The 16152-nt window shown below is 37.5% G+C and overlaps 1 protein-coding gene across 1 annotated transcript in view; it reads left to right on the plus strand.

Annotated features, from left to right (window-relative positions):
* ATRNL1 (attractin like 1) overlaps positions 1-16152 on the plus strand; it is a 786695-nt gene that overhangs the window by 728098 nt on the left and 42445 nt on the right. The gene's annotated exons all lie outside the window — the stretch shown is intronic.

Raw genomic sequence — 16152 nt, forward strand, 5'->3', positions numbered from 1 at the left:
GAAATAGAACTCATAATTTTTTTCACCATAGCTAGTTCTCCATCTCTCACATTCTTCCTCTTATCTCCATCTCCCTCCTTTCTGCCACCATCCTTGCCCAAATGTCCCTTGTCTGTTACCTGCACATTTCCCAATATCCTAACCGATTCCCCTGGTTTGACTCTCACCACCCCCAGTTTATTTTCCACAATAGTTTGTGGAAAAGAGTAATCTTTGGATACACATATTGGATTGCATCATCATCTTGCTTAAAACATCCCAATGATTTAACATTGTTCTTATGATAAAGATGAAAATCTACAATATGGTCATATGAGATCTCTCCCCACCTGTTCCCCCAGACTTGTGGGCCAGATTCCCTGAGATTCCTGTCCCCTCACATCTTGCTCTCTTGCCACCAACATCATTTATCTAGTGAACTCCTGTTCTCCCTTAGGTCTTAGCTCAATCATTTCTTCCTCAGGGAACTTTCTCTGGCCTCTGTAATTGAATCTGTTCCTCTTATTCTGTGATCTCATTACACCACTTATTCAGCTGCATATTTGTCACAGTTGTAACTCAACATTCATTTTTTGTAATTCTTTGATTAATATCTGACTCCCTCATGAGACAGCCAGCTCCATTAGGTCAGGGACCATGCATGTTTTCTCCCGCTATCAAAACCTAGCTCATAACCTGGTGGATGATCGGCAAGCCCTACCAGTTCTCACCTCTCTCTACCTTTGTTCGTGAGTAGTTCTCCCATAGTGAGTTCCTTTCTTCCTTGTAGTCAGATAGCTAAATAATCCCTGTCTTTCAGATTAGACTAAAATGACATCTCCAACATGGGGTCTTCACAGCGGAAGTGCCCTTCAAATCCTCCAATTGAAGGATTGGTACTTATTACCTTCGACAATAATTACTATGCCATTTTTCCTCTCTCTGTATTAATTGGTATAAATAACCACTAGCCGCTGAAAAGATAAATAAAAGCTTAATTTTTACTGACATCTAGTCCAATGGGCTGACTGAAGCAGTTCTCCATCCAGGAACTTGAGGATTAGGTTCCTTCATCTTATCCTGCCGTTTTCCTTGCATATGGCTTTATCCACTTTACGTTTCTTCAATGAACGGCATGTACTGTCACACAGCATGGACATGCCTCAGTCTCTTAAATGTCCTAGCCCAGAAATGACATGTCACTTTTACTAGAACTAGTAATCTGACCCCTCCTAAATGGACAGGACAATGGAATAGAGTCTTCCCATATGCCAGGAACATGCATAGAATCAGATACGAGTGAAAACTAGTCATCTCTACTGAGCCAGAAACGCCTCAAAGAGGACAAGATCTAAGTCTGAGTCACCTTTACAGAACATGGGTGTATTTGATATTTCACATGTTTAGCAATTAATACAAATTACTGGTTCAATGAATAATTAAAGATTTCAGAAGATAAAAATAAGAGGGAGACAAAGCCAGCAAGAAGCAGAATGGCAGATACAGAACCAGACTAGCAGACATATCTTTCTTTACCCATCGATACTTGTTTCCAGCACTGACACACATTTGGGCAATGCTAACTAACCTAGTCAACAACTTGAGTCCCTCTCCCCTCCACAGAAAGTCAGTTTTTGATGAAATATTTTTGCTTCCTGTGCCATGGTGATATAAATGAAAATTTTCAGAATAATATTTATGTGCTGGGGATGCCTGGGTGGCTCAGAGGTTAAGCGCATCTGCCTTCGGCTCAGGGCATGATCCTGGAGTACTGGGATCAAGTGCCACATTGGGCTCCCTACATACAGCCTACTTCTCCCTCTCTCTCTGCCTATGTCTCTGCCCCTCTCTTTCTGTGTGTTTCATGAATAAATCCATAAACTCATTCAAAAAATTATTTATGTTCTGAATAGTGCACACATCGCTTTGTATATACCGCCACACGGTGATTCTTTGAGCAATTCTCCAATGTAGTCATTCCTATCTCAGAGCTGATGTGTCTTGTTCTAGATCACACAGTTCACAGTTAACTGCCTCAAGAGGTGGGCTCAGATGTGTCTGACTCTAAAACCTACATATTTAACCACGATGTCACACTGCAGAGTTTGTGAAACAGCTGAATATTTATCAACCTCTAGAAAGAGTACATATAAGTAGTAGAGTTCATCTACCCATTGCAATCTCCATGACCTGACTTGGATAATAGACTCTGAAGGATAACTTGTAGAATTTTGCCAAGACTGGTGGCACATTCTAAAGAATTTAAGTGTCTGTATTTAATTAAGTTACCAATTCTAAAGCCAAGGTATAGTTTCACCATTGGTCAGTGTTGTTTGGGATCACGTGTTTCTGGTGTGTGTGGAGGGCAGGGGGTTTCCAGAGGAGACTGTGGCCCCAAAGTGTCTTGTCCTCTTTCCCTCTGATCTGTACACCCGTCTGTGTTTGTAGAAGTAAGATTAGCTTTTTGGCTTTATGCTTGGCTTTATTACATTCAAAACAGTCAATCATGAAGGCATTCATCACAGCAAAGCCAGAGAAGCCCTCTTAGCCCTTTTATCATTGTTTTTCACCCCTCTTGCTGTGCGTTGTGGCCAGGGAAGCACATCAGGAAAAGTGGCCATTTGTGTAGTATAAAGAATGTGGAACCTAGGAAGTACAAACTGGGTCCATTTCCACCAGCTATAATATGGTTAATTTTTTGAAGCTATTTATTGAACACAAAGACATCTGATTGAGCACTTGGTAGTATGAATCTTTCTCTGTCACCTTCATTCACCACCTATTTTCATGGTATCTTTGTTAAAATTTGCAGTAATGGTACTGTATAAAGGACTTTGTATGACTCACAGTGCCTATAAAATAAGATTTTTTTTTCTCAGATCATCTTTGAAAATTGCTGTTTCTTGTTATTTCACATTATTTTTTTTCTAACTGCACTAAGCTTACCTTCTATAGGAAAAGATTATTTAAAGAAATGTACACTTTTTATTTTCTTTAATAGCTTATGTTATAATATGTTTGATAGTTCATGAAGGACACTGTCAGGTTTGGAAAAGGAGCCAATAAACTTTAGGTGCTAAGAAATATAGCCTCATAATATGCCTACTCATATGCAGAGATATTTTATCAGCTTAATGGTACCTTTTAGTATCTGACACCTTTGGTTTACAGATTTGCTCAATGGCCTATTTTCCTCTGTGTCAAATTAGTGTTGAGGGAGGTTTCTGATGAGAATATTTAGTTTGGATATTAGATTTATGGTTGTCAAGTTGGAGATAGTCAGTCTGGTTTATCTCAGATGGCACTTTTTACTGCTGATGCCAACTGGGTAATCATGAAATGCCAGGGAAACTCTTGTTTGGCTTTTAAGGTGCAAATCAAGGTGTGTGAGCATGAGAGTATCTCCAGCCACGGCGTTAATGGGTGTTTTTCTTTGGTAAAATGTTTCCTATCTTCAGTGGGTAAAATGAAAAAAAAAATCATATGTTCATCATATTTTAAATATTCTTTTAGTGGTAAATGAAATCTTGCAATATGTGACATAGCACCAATTATTATATTAAAAATATGGGGGTGCCTGGATGGCTTGGCCAGTTGAGTTTCTGCCTTTGGCTCATGTCATGGTCTTGAGATCCTGGGATCAAGCCCTGCATCAGGCTCCTTGCTCAGCGAGGAGTCTGCTTCTCCCTCTGCTCCTTCCCTTGCTTGTGTTATCTCTCTCTTTAAAAAAAAAAAAATAGTTTTTTCTTCCTTTCTTCCTTCATATATATATGGCCAAGGAAGAGAATTGGGAGTAAGGACATTTATGGAAGGGGAAATTCAGGTCATGAAGAAAATAATGTAAGGTGTAGTGTCCCAGAAGCCAGGGGAAGTGGGAAGTCCAGTTGTTACCTTTAAACTGCCTAAGCCTGTGAACTTCATCCAAGAACAGAATTGGGACTAGGTTTGATGGCTTTGTCCTTCTCTTTTGAAATGCAGAGTTTGGCAAATAAAAGAAGGGTACATAACTATTTTCATGCAGAATCTTCATGTGGACAATATGTCGGATTAAATTGCACATAGAGCTATGCCATGTTTGGAGCAAATGACTTAGTTTGAAAGTAAATTATCATGGATCTCCCATAAGTTACTCCTCTATCCTTGGATCCATTGATTAGATATTTTTCCCTCAATTTTTTGCTTCAAATGCATTTTCTCCAAATGCTATAACTCACTTAGTTCCAAGTAGTGCATTTTTGTCCTCAAAATGGACGGGAACTTTCAAATAACATAAGAAACCATAGCTTCAGTTTTCTTTTATTCTGGTCATTTAAGTTATCTGGATGAGTATCATTGAAGTTGGCTAGATTAGCAAGTAAAAATTTGTTATTTCTTAGTAAAACATACTGTTGTGTTACATTGGTTAGATAATTTTATATATTCTAAATGTACTACAGTTTAAATGGGACTTATTATTCCTTATTATTAATTCAACTCATCAACTTATTACAAAGATGTGGTATGGATGCTCATACATTTACTGTTTGAATCATAGAGGCAGAGTAGGGAAAACAACCCCATCCTATGTGAGTGACAGCAAAACCTTGTGAACTAAGACTCATGTGAATGGGAATACTAATGCATCTATTGAGTCTGCTGAAGTGCTGTCAAATAGTTTTTTTTTTCTTTTCTTCTGCTATATTTACCCAGCTTATTCTAGAATCAGAGCACATTGATACTTTTTCTTCTCTCAGAAGCATATTTCTTAAATTTCAAGACGTTGTAATGGTAATTTTAATTAAAGCAAAATTTTATGGCTTTTCTTTAAAAAGAAAGAAAAAAAGAAGGAAAGAAAGAAAGAAACCCTCTAGACAGTGCAAATACAGCCAATGATCATTCCCTCCTGAAGGAGTAGGGTGAAGTTTCACATAAGGAATCATTTACCCAATAAACGGAAATTTACAGTTTCTGAATGTATGATGTTGAAATTCTCTAATTTCTCCTCATAATATTTACATCTAGTAATACATTTTCTGTCCTATTTAGCCACCAGTAATTTCAATATGTACAGAAACTATTAAAAACTTTTATGTGACACAGAATCATTCAAAGTAACACTGCTTTTCTTATTGCTTTATAATAAGAATAGTGGATTCCAGGCTAGCAATGTTTCATGCTGATAACATATATCTTGTCAGACTATGAGCTCTTTGAAAGCAGGCATAGCAAGTATATCATTTAAACTATACTGTGTGCTTATTTGGGGAGGAAGCAGATGGAGATTACAGGGGAATTAAAGCCCCCTCAAGCCACCCATGATAATAAGTCATAGCACTGCATATTATACAACAGATTTGAAGTCTGATAGAAATCTTTCATGATCAAGGAGTATTTAGACAGAGAAAATTCAGACAACTGGGAAAGAAGAGGGATTGAGTTGTTTCATAAGCTGCTTATGCCCCTGTGCTTGTAATTGTAACTCTAATTATATTTGTACTATATTATAATTAAGTGATCTAATTAAATATTCCTTATACTGATAAAATGTTCACTCAAAAAATGTTTCTATTAAAATTAATGCTTTAGAAACACTTAATCAAGACAAGTTCCTTAAAAAAAAATCACTGTTGGATGTATGGACATGTATGTCATAGAAACCCAGAGAGAAAAGGGTTTCAAGAAGAATATGTTCAATTGTGTCAAATGCCTCAAAAATAGATGAATAAAGAATATGGAAAGACTTGGATTTGTCAACTCAGGAGCCATTGCTCACCATGCAATTTAGAGTTTCATTATATGAGCAAGAGCAAAAGCTGAATTTGAAGATGATAAGCATGAGATGGAGGGAGAAGGGCCTAGGACCAGAGACTGTGATTACGGAGATCATTCAGCAGCCAGGTGAAGTGGGGAGAGAAAATGGCAATCTACAGCTGGGAAGGACTTCATTAAAGGGTTGGTGCCGAAGAAAAGAGCAAGTTTTTGGCTTTGCAAACTATGTGCCTTCTAGCAATATGTTTAACTCCTTGAGTAACTATCTGTTCCTTCTGTACAACTGAAATAATGATACCTAATTTAAAAAATTGTTGGGTGGAGGTGCGGGTGGTTCAGTCAGTTAAGCATTTGCCTTCAGCTCAAGTCATGAACTCATGGTGTTGGGATCGAGCCCTGCGTGGGGCTCCCTGCTCAGTGAGGAGACTGCTTTTCTATCTCCCTTTGCCCCTTCCTCTGCATATGCTGTCTCTCTCATTCTCTCTCTTAAATGAAAAAAATAAAATAAAAGACTGTTAGGTGGATAAATTAAATGTAGATTATATAGCAGAATTTTTTTTCTTCCTTATATTTCAGCTTTCTCCTAGGAAGGGTGAATCTTGTCCAATTGGAAGACTGTGTTCTGCTGAGCATATTGATGGATTAGCATAAGCACTTTGGGAGCAGGCCTGAGGAAAGCTGAGTTGCCCTGCATTTAGAGCGTAGAGACCTGGCTGCTCCCACAGGAGATTCAGAACACAGGGGTTTGGTGCCTGGAAAGGCAGATGAGAAGTGAAGGCCAGCCATGGGACAGGCAGCTTGCATGGTTTGAAATGTGACTCCTTCTTAGGAACCTCCTCCAAAAATAATATTTGTAATGTCTTTTGGACTCACAAATGCTCTACATGGGTATTTCTATGGTGTTAAGCAAATAAGGACCTTTGTTAACCAAATAAGGACCTTTGTCAACAGGACAAAGAAAGATTCTCAAGGAAGCCAGAATTCAAGGAAATTCAAAAGACCACTAAAACCACATATTCAAGAACGAACAAAAATCTTTGAAAGGACTCTATATTTCCACAGGATGAGCAAAGAGACAAGAGGACTCTAGGGGACTTCTAATAAGACTTAGAGGGTGAGGAAGCCCTGAGTGGACTCCTGTGTTACATATAAAGCTTAATGCCTTGAACATAATTGATACAGATTCAGTGATGCTAATTAATATAAGCTTTGAAGATGCACCAGAAGGAGTTCTAGATGGCCCATTGTCCAGAATGGTTGGAGGAATGGGATTGAGATGATATCTGCATTTCCCTACTTTATAGGCCATGAAATTAATGACTGGAACAGAACTTTGGCATCGTGTGGCTTTTCCTTAATTTTGCTCTTCTTTGGGAAGTCACGTTGAGCTTTGTTCAGGACCTTGCCGGCCTTGTCACTATTTATCCAGTAAGCTGTACTTTCATCCCACTTCCACAAAAATCTGAGAGATTTGAAATTGTCTACAGACAAGTGCAATGGATGTAAGGTAGTAGTACCAAGGGAATTTTTATTCTTTTTTCTAAAATTACAAAGATGTTTATCAGGCCTTTGCAAAATGCTGGAATTGTAATATAAATGTTCTGGCAATCTCTAAAGTACCTGAAGGAAAATTAGTTTTTGAAGTAGCTACCAAGATATTGACCATTGTTGTAAAAGAAATATTTATCCTATTTGTTAAAGTTAACAGCAAATTCATAGGTGTCTATGATGCTACCATATAACATTCCTGGACAGAGAGAGTGGCAATATCATTTCTTTTAAAATCCACCACAAATATCTACCTCCTTCGGTTCATAAAAAGGCAGCCATAATGACTTTTGCTTCTGGCAGACTGAAATAACATGTGGGGCCTGTGTAGAAACACTTGGAGCCTACAAAATGAGCTTTTAGTTTATCCCCTGGTAGTTAATTACTATACCTCTAGGTCAATTAGATGGCTCCTAATCGCTCGGTTGTAACTGTGGTTTCACTCACAAGCTGTGTGTGGGTAATTCTAGTTTACTTGTTTTCTTAAGTAAAACTCAAATTGCCATGTGCATGAGATCCAAAATAATGATCAAAACTGAAGTATGCCGAAGTGGGCTCCATAATTAAAACAATTTCATCAAAAGCTTCTTATTTTAAATTGCTGTTATACTGTTAATGTTCTCTTGGTTCCTCCAAAGATGATTCCTAAAAAAAAAAATAAAATAAAATAAAAAGAGCCTTGTACCTTCATTACTGTAGCACAAATGATTAGAGATTTGCATAACCTGAAATTAAACAAGAGGCACTGAGTCCAAGGTGGTTGTGTGTAGCGAAGGAACAACGCCACATTGGTCCATTAGGGATATGAGCTGAATCACCCAGAGGTATTTGTTGTAATTCACTATTTCTCTAGTGCAGTACATTCCCAGCCGTCAAAAGGTTACCGTTCCAGTAGCATGTTGGACAGTCTGTGCTCATCCTACTGTTGTAATGTGCACGCACTAGTTCCAACTCTGGGACACTCCAACAAGAACTTATGGTTCCTTCCTCCCCCTTTTGGCCTATGACTCCTCCACCTGAGAAATGCCCGGTGAAATATCTCCAACCTGCCTCTGCCTCCCCACTCCCTACCCCAAGAAAGCCACCACTCCTGCTTTGTGCATTCAGTGGACACTTAATGAACATCTACTAATACCAGACATTCCCAAATACCAGGCAGACGGAAGATTGAATAAGACCTAGACTACCTGTGCTCAAAGATGTTAATGTTGTATGAAGGAGACAGACATTTAGGCAAGTAATTACAATAAAGTATGATAAGGACTCTTCATTGAGATGCCCAGAAAGTGACATAGACAAAAAGAACACCTAATTGTATCCAAAGGTGATGTATGGAAGAGGAATCAGAGAGGCCTTCACAAAGGAGCTGGTGCTTGAATTGGGTCTAGAAAGATGTGAGAAGGTCATCAGATGCATCAAATAAGAAGTGTAGATGTAACCGGACAGAGGATAGAACAGGAATGAAGGCAAAAAGGACGGCTGAGGGCAGCCCGGGTTGCTCAGCGGTTTAGCACCCCCTTCAGCCCAGGGCCTGATCCTGGAGACCCAAGATCGAGTCCCATGTCAGGCTCCCTGCATGGAGCTTGCTTCTCCTTCTTCCTGTGTCTCTGCCTCTCTCTGCCTCTTTCTCTCTCTCTCTCTCTCTCTCTCTCTCTCGAATAAATAATCTTAAAAAAAAAAAAAAGGATGGCTGCATGTTTGCTAACTTGATCGATCAGATGGGTGAGGATGCCATAAGCCAAGAAAAGGACTATAAAGGGAGCAAAAGGGGTGCATGTAGGAACCCAGTTCATTTTCTCTCATCACTGTCATCTTCATCATAATTGAACCATATTTACTTAATTCATTCCCCTAATACATTACCGGATTGATTTTAAAAAGCCATATTGCCCATTCTATGTAGATCCAGTGGTTTCTTGTCTTTCTATATATAACATACACTTGTTGATTATTATCTGCCTACACTTTTAAATTACAAAGTAGCTCATAACCCACAAGTTGGAAAGCTTAAATTGACCAATAATCACAAAATAACTTTAGAAAGCTATTTTAAAGATACTCCCTGGGCAGCCCGGGTGGCTCAGCGGTTTAGCGTCGCCTTCAGCCCAAGGCCTGACCCTGGAGACCCAGGATCGAGTCCCACGTCGGGCTCCCTACGTGTATCCTGCTTCTCCCTCTATCTGTGTCTCTGCCTCTCTCCCTCTCTCTCTCTTTGTATGTCTCTCATGAATAAACAAATAAAAATCTTAAAAAAAAAAAGATACTCCCTAAAAAAATGCTTAGATCCACATGATTTTATAGGAAAATTGTTTTAAAACTTTAAGAAATCGGGATCCCTGGGTGGCGCAGCGGTTTGGCTCCTGCCTTTGGCCCAGGGCGCGATCCTGGAGACCCGGGATCGAATCCCACGTCGGGCTCCCGGTGCATGGAGCCTGCTTCTCCCTCTGCCTGTGTCTCTGCCTCATTCTCTCTCTCTCTCTCTCTGTGACTATCACAAATAAATAAAAATTAAAAAAAAAAACTTTAAAAAATATGTAATTCCAATGCTAATTAAACTATTTCAGAGCATAGAGAAATAAGTTAACTTTTTTGAGGCCATAATGCAAAACATGACAGAGAAGTAAAAAGATAACTTGACAAAATGGTTATACAATTTATTTAAAATGCTAGAGATAGGGGCAGCTGAGTGGCTCAGTCAGTTAAGCATCTGCCATCAGCTCAGGTCATGATCCCACGGTCCTGGGATCAAGTTCTGCATCAGGCTCCTTGCTCAACGGGGAGCCTGCTTTTCCCTCTGCCTGCAGCTCCCTCTGCTTGTGCTTTCTCTCTTTCTGTCAAATAAGTAAAATCTTAAAAAAAATAAAATTATTAAAATATTAAAATATCTGGGAAAAAATGAATATAATAATGGAAAAAGAATAATTATTCTAGTTACTAAAACATAAAGCTGTAGAATTAAAACAATATCAGGTTTAACTGAATACAGAAATACAGTAGATACAGAAATCAGTAGAATAAAGAAAATGAAATAATCACAAGTATACATGGTAATTAGTGCAATAATAAAGAATATCAAATAAGTGGAGGAAGGATGATTTTTCAATAATATTAACAAGAGAGTTGGCTACATGCTATTCAAAAAATATGAATTTGAGCATCACTCCTTCCATGAAAATAAGTTCCACGTGGGTAAAATAACATGCTATAAGAAGATGCACATAAATATATTAAATTAAAATACAAGTAAATGTTTTACAAATTTAATTGGGAGGACCCATAAAGGAAAACACTAATGGTTATGACTGCAGTATTCATGCATAAATTCTATAACCAAAGCCAAATGAAAGACTAAAACCCACTGGGAAACTTTAGGACATTTATAACAGAGTCAATATTCCTAACATAAAGAGTCCTGATTAGTTAATTCTGAAAAATAAATATGCCAATAGGAAGCTAGGCAAAGGAAGTGAACAGGCAATTGACATGCATATGTTACCAATGAAAGAAAGAGGAAAGGCCTGTTAGGATATTAAAATATATCCAACTTGGCTAATAATTTAAAAATGCAAGCTGTGATTATAGTAAATGATCACCTATAACCTATTAGATAAACAAAGAAGAAACAACTTCATAATATCTAGCATTGGCAGTATGCAAAAAAAGGAGCATGTTTGTGCATTGTTGCAGTAATAGTTTGGCAATATTTATCAAAACGCAGAATGTATTTTATCAATTTCTCTTAAGAATTAGATATTGGAATGAGAATTCAAAGGTAGAGTCAAGGCTGTTGATTTCAGCTTTTTATATAATAATGACAAGTTAGAAATATCCTACATACTAATCAGAAGAGGATACAGTTCATCTAGGTAAATATAAAATACTTAAATGCCTAAGATGGATCATGACAATAGTTAAATAAAGAAAATGGGTCAGGGATAAGACAGTAGAAAGGGATAGGGATACAGATAATGAAGAGCATTTCCTTTCTCAAGGGGGATAGCCATTCTCAGCTCCAACTATTTGTTGCCATGAAATAATGCTAAGCCAGGCTGCAAGATTTTCCAATTTTTCTGAAACAGGAGTTAGAAATTGGATTTGAAATCTAATTGCAAAAGAAGACACTATGTGGGTCATATATATGCATGCCAAATTTGACTTATAAAACCAATCTGTACCATCTGACTTATACAATGAAATACTATATAACCATCATTGTAGTAGATTGTTCCCACATCTGCTTTTCCTTCCTTGAAAAGGAGTTTTATCTCTCATCTTCTGCTGTGCCTACCAGTGCTTCCTGTGGGACTAGTATATTGCCCTACCCTATTAATGTCAGACTCAGCAACGTGTCTCACTTTGACTAAACAAATGTGCATGGAGGTAGCACACACCATGTGCAAGAAGCTTTAAGATCCAGTACATTCCTCCACCTGATATTTCCCTCCACCTCTGTCCTAAATAGGGGCTACCTGAAGTCGAAAATGAAATACCATGTGAAGCAGAACCATAGGAGATGACCCCCCAACCTCCAACATGCCATGTACACAAAAGAATAAATATTTGTGTGTATAAAGCACTGAACTGTTGGGGTTGATATTGCAGCAAAGTGACTAATAAACTGTTTAAAGTATGACAATTTTCATTGACATGGAAAGACCTTTGCCATGTGTCATTGAATGAAAAAAAGTGAGCAATAAAAATGCATAATATGAAACTTTTTATGTAAAAACTTGTATATAAATATATCTCGATATAGGTATATGTATGAAATAAAAGTCTGAAAGGTATATAAAAATTGTTGTTGGTGAATATCTTGAGATGTAGCACTTAGGACAGTTTTTACTTTTGTTTTTGCATTTCCCTGCGTTTTTTTAGTCAAATCCTTTTTTGTAAAAAGAAAATAATATTTTTACATGATTGATGATTTTTTAAAAACCTCAAAGCTACATAGAACATTATAAAATAATCCTGTTTGGAGAATTCCTGCCTCCCCCCCAAAAAAGTAAGTATATGTCTTCTCATAAAAATTTGATTGTAGAGACAAAACTAATTAAGGCATTCCCAAAGAAAATAAGAGTGCAAATGTTTGCTTATCAGGATTTCAAGAATTATTATAAGGCTATAGTAATTAAGACAATGTGATATTGGCACAATATAGGTATATGAACCAATAAAAAGAAAAATTGAGAGTTTACTCATATCCAGAAACTTGATTCATGACAAAGTTGGCATTGTGGACAAGTGGGAAAGGAATGGATTTTCCAATAAATGGTGTTGAAAAATTGGTTGTCCATATAAAAAAATGAGATTGGACACCTACTTCACATCATAGCTCAAAATTAATACCACGTCTTAAAATTTTAATGTAAAAGGTAATATAAAACATTTAGAAGACATTCTACAGAGGATTTTAATGAATTTGGAAGAGAGGAGAAAGAATTCCTTAATATAAAGTTCAAACCATGAAAAAAAATCCAATACATTAGAGAACTTCTGTTCATTGAAAGATGTGATTAAAAAATGAAAATACAAACTACCAAACAGGAGATATTTTAAAAACCTGTAACTGGCAAATAATAGTATTTAGTGCTTTTGAGAACTTACTATGTGCCAGACACTGTATGCAGTACTTTACATATATGAATGACTTTTATTTTCACAACTACCCTGTGAGACAAGTTGTATCATCCCTATTTCTAGATATAGTACTGAGGCACAGAGAGGTTAGGAAATTTGCTCAAGTCCCCACAGTAAGTAATAGAGCTAGAATTTGAATGCAGGCAGACTGTTCTTTTAACCACTTCAACACCATTATACTGCTTTAGCTATATTAAATAAAGGAAGATAATCCAAAACATATAAAGAATACCCACAAATCAATAACAAAAAGACAATGCAATGAAAATAGGTCAAAGACTAGGAGATCCCTGGGTGGCTCAGCGGTTTAGGGCCTGCCTTCGGCCCAGGGCGTGATCCTGAAGTCCCGGGATGGAGTCCTGCATCAGGCTCCCTGCATGGAGCCTGCTTCTCCCTCTGCCTGTGTCTCTGCCTCTCTCTCTCTCTCTCTCTCTCTGTCTCTCAGGAATAAATAAATAAAATCTTTATAAAAAAAAAGAAAATAGATAAAAAACTTAACAATTACTTCACACAAGAGGAAATATTATGGTAAATAAACATATCAACAGTGTTCAATTTCATTAGTAACCAATGACATGCAAATTAGAGCTACAAAGGAATACAATTGCATCACCTGATTGACAAGGATTAAGAAATTTGCCAGTATACACAATGGCAGGGAAAGAGAGATGGCAAGAGCAGAGGGAGGGAGAGAGAGAACCTCCAGCAGACTCCCCACCGAGTGCAGAGCCTGACCAGAGGCCCCATCCCACCACCCTGAGACCATGACCTGATCCAAAATCGAGAGTAGGATGATTAACCAACTGAGCTATCGAAGCACCCAGTACTTTGTAAAGTTTTGTGGGAAAAAAAAAATCTATTTTCTTTTTAGGCTACATTTTTCTTTATTTGACACAACAGCTTATCTAACATGGACACATGGCATAGCCCCACTAAATATGGAAGCGGATATGCATAGACAGTGTTTTAAACGGCTTGTAAAATATAAAATTAGTCTTTAAAAATTGTTTGAAAAATTGAGCCTTGTTCAGGTTTATGTTAATTAAAAAGATGTTACATTTTTGAGTGAAAAAAAATTATTTAACTTGTTCTTTGGAGCCTATTTAAGAAGTTTTATATCAACTGGGAGGGGTTGACAAACCAAAATGTTAACTCAATCAACTGCAGGTGTAGGGGAGGAAAAATTTTCCCTTTCCTTCATTGAAGGTTCATTGGCTAATAATTGAATTGACATAAAACAGATTACAGGAGAAAAATTTAATTTCACACGTACAGGAGCTCATAAAAATATGAGACTCAAAATGACCAAAAGCAGGCTGCTTTTATATCTTTCAGCAAAAGAGACAATAAATTTGTGAAGAATTGACAAGACAAAGTTTGGGCTTGGGGTAGCAAATTAATGAAGAAGTAACAAGATTTGCTTTTATACAGCCTTGTAGGCTCTAAATTCCCTATCTTGGGTGATAAGGATGCGTTCTACCCGCCAGATGCAGGGAGGGTCCTGGCACATGGAGAATATATTTCCTGCTTTCCAGGGGACAGAGGAGGGTCAGAGTGTCCTTCTTGTTCTGGCTGTTTCTTAAATAACTTTAATTCAAAATAATCAATATGTCAAAGTGGCATTATTTGGGGGCAGCCTGCCATCACAGGTTTTTAGGCTGGGTTTTTTTTTTTTTTTCATCATTTAATCTGGTGCCTCATTTCTCACTGTTCTTATAGGATCTTTATCTTAAAATATTGAATCAGCAAGGGAAGTGTCAAAAGATTACATTTCAGTTCATCTCAAACCACTGCTTACGTTACCCTGACCTGCAAAACAGTCTTAGTGATGTTACAAAAAGGCCAGAGAGGAAAAGAATTTAAAACAAAAAACAAAGCCTCCCTCCAAAAAAAAACAAAAACAAAAACAAAAACAAAAAACAGAAAAACTTGCTGTTCTGGAGAAGGTTCCTAACATCAGTGCTAAAAATCACTGTGCTTTGAACCATCATTTTTGACTAGGTAGTAGTGATGGAGAGAATGTCCCTTGACCCCTCAGTGCAGTCCTGCAAAAATCGAGTCCTGAAGGCAGCTTTTGTCCAGGTTGTTAGAGATATTGAACTGTGAAAGATCCCAACGCTGTCAGCAGCTTAGGGACCCAAAGTATAATAATAGGGTAAATTATGTTTTCTTTTCCACATCTGCACGCTGAGATTGTTTTGGAGATCTTTCAACTTAACTCATTATAATCAAGTTGTACCAGCCTTTGTTTTAATAAGATTGTAATCTCGAGGTCTATCCTTCTCATCAATGACTTTACACTGTTAATTGCTTTCTTGTCCTCCATTAAATTGCGGTTGCAATTGCTTCATCTTAACAGGCGCTTTGTGCTTTGTAGTCTGCCCCGTGCTCTGCAGACACACTTAGTAACATCATCTTCCTAAAGAACCAAATTACCTATTATCCCTTTAATCTTGATGTACTTTTTTATGTATATTTGGATCCTAGCTAGTGTCCAACCAGGAAGCTACATATTATCATCTCTTAAAAAAAAATGTTTTTTTAAAAGCACCCTAGTATGGATGGCCAGAATTCATTTCTAGATAGAACTCATATAGTGCATTCATTTATTGTTTTATAGGCCCAATTAAAAAGACAAAGGGGTCTATTCTCCCCCTGATACACAAGAGTGACTTCCATTAACATTAATGGAAGGGAAACACTTGCATGGAGATGAGTGGAGCCATCATATTAGAAAGTGAAAAAAAAAAAAAAGCAGAATCTGGAGTGAACGTCTCCATGTTTTTCCCTAGAAATGCTACACAAAAAGCAAATGGCTCAATTCACAAATGTGTTTTTCCCCTACACTTTCTGCTTGTTTGTATATTAAGGAAAATCAGTGAATAATTTTGAGGCAGTTCCTTCCTTCACAAATCAATCAGATGTGAATTTGTTATTTTAACAAATGGCACAACTTGCAGAAGGAATTCAGTAATGAAAAGCAGTCGGGGGATTTGACAGGTTTTAGCTGAAGTGGAGTCCTGTGAGACCTGCTTTTGGAGGCAGAGGTGAAAGTAGAAATTGGTTACCTGAAGAACTCTGTACACAGAAGCTTAATTTTCAAGGGAAACAGCCTGTCCGTGTCAAGCTTATCTTTTGACACATCTTGCCTGAAGTCTATCAAAATCTGGGAACTGATTCTGACTTCAGTGGAGCCCCTGAATCTGTGATCCTCTTAGCCCTCTTGCGTACCTTATGAAA

The sequence above is a fragment of the Canis lupus genome, chromosome 28 (assembly GCF_011100685.1).
Source record: "Canis lupus familiaris isolate Mischka breed German Shepherd chromosome 28, alternate assembly UU_Cfam_GSD_1.0, whole genome shotgun sequence".
Taxonomy (NCBI): Eukaryota; Metazoa; Chordata; class Mammalia; order Carnivora; family Canidae; genus Canis; species Canis lupus.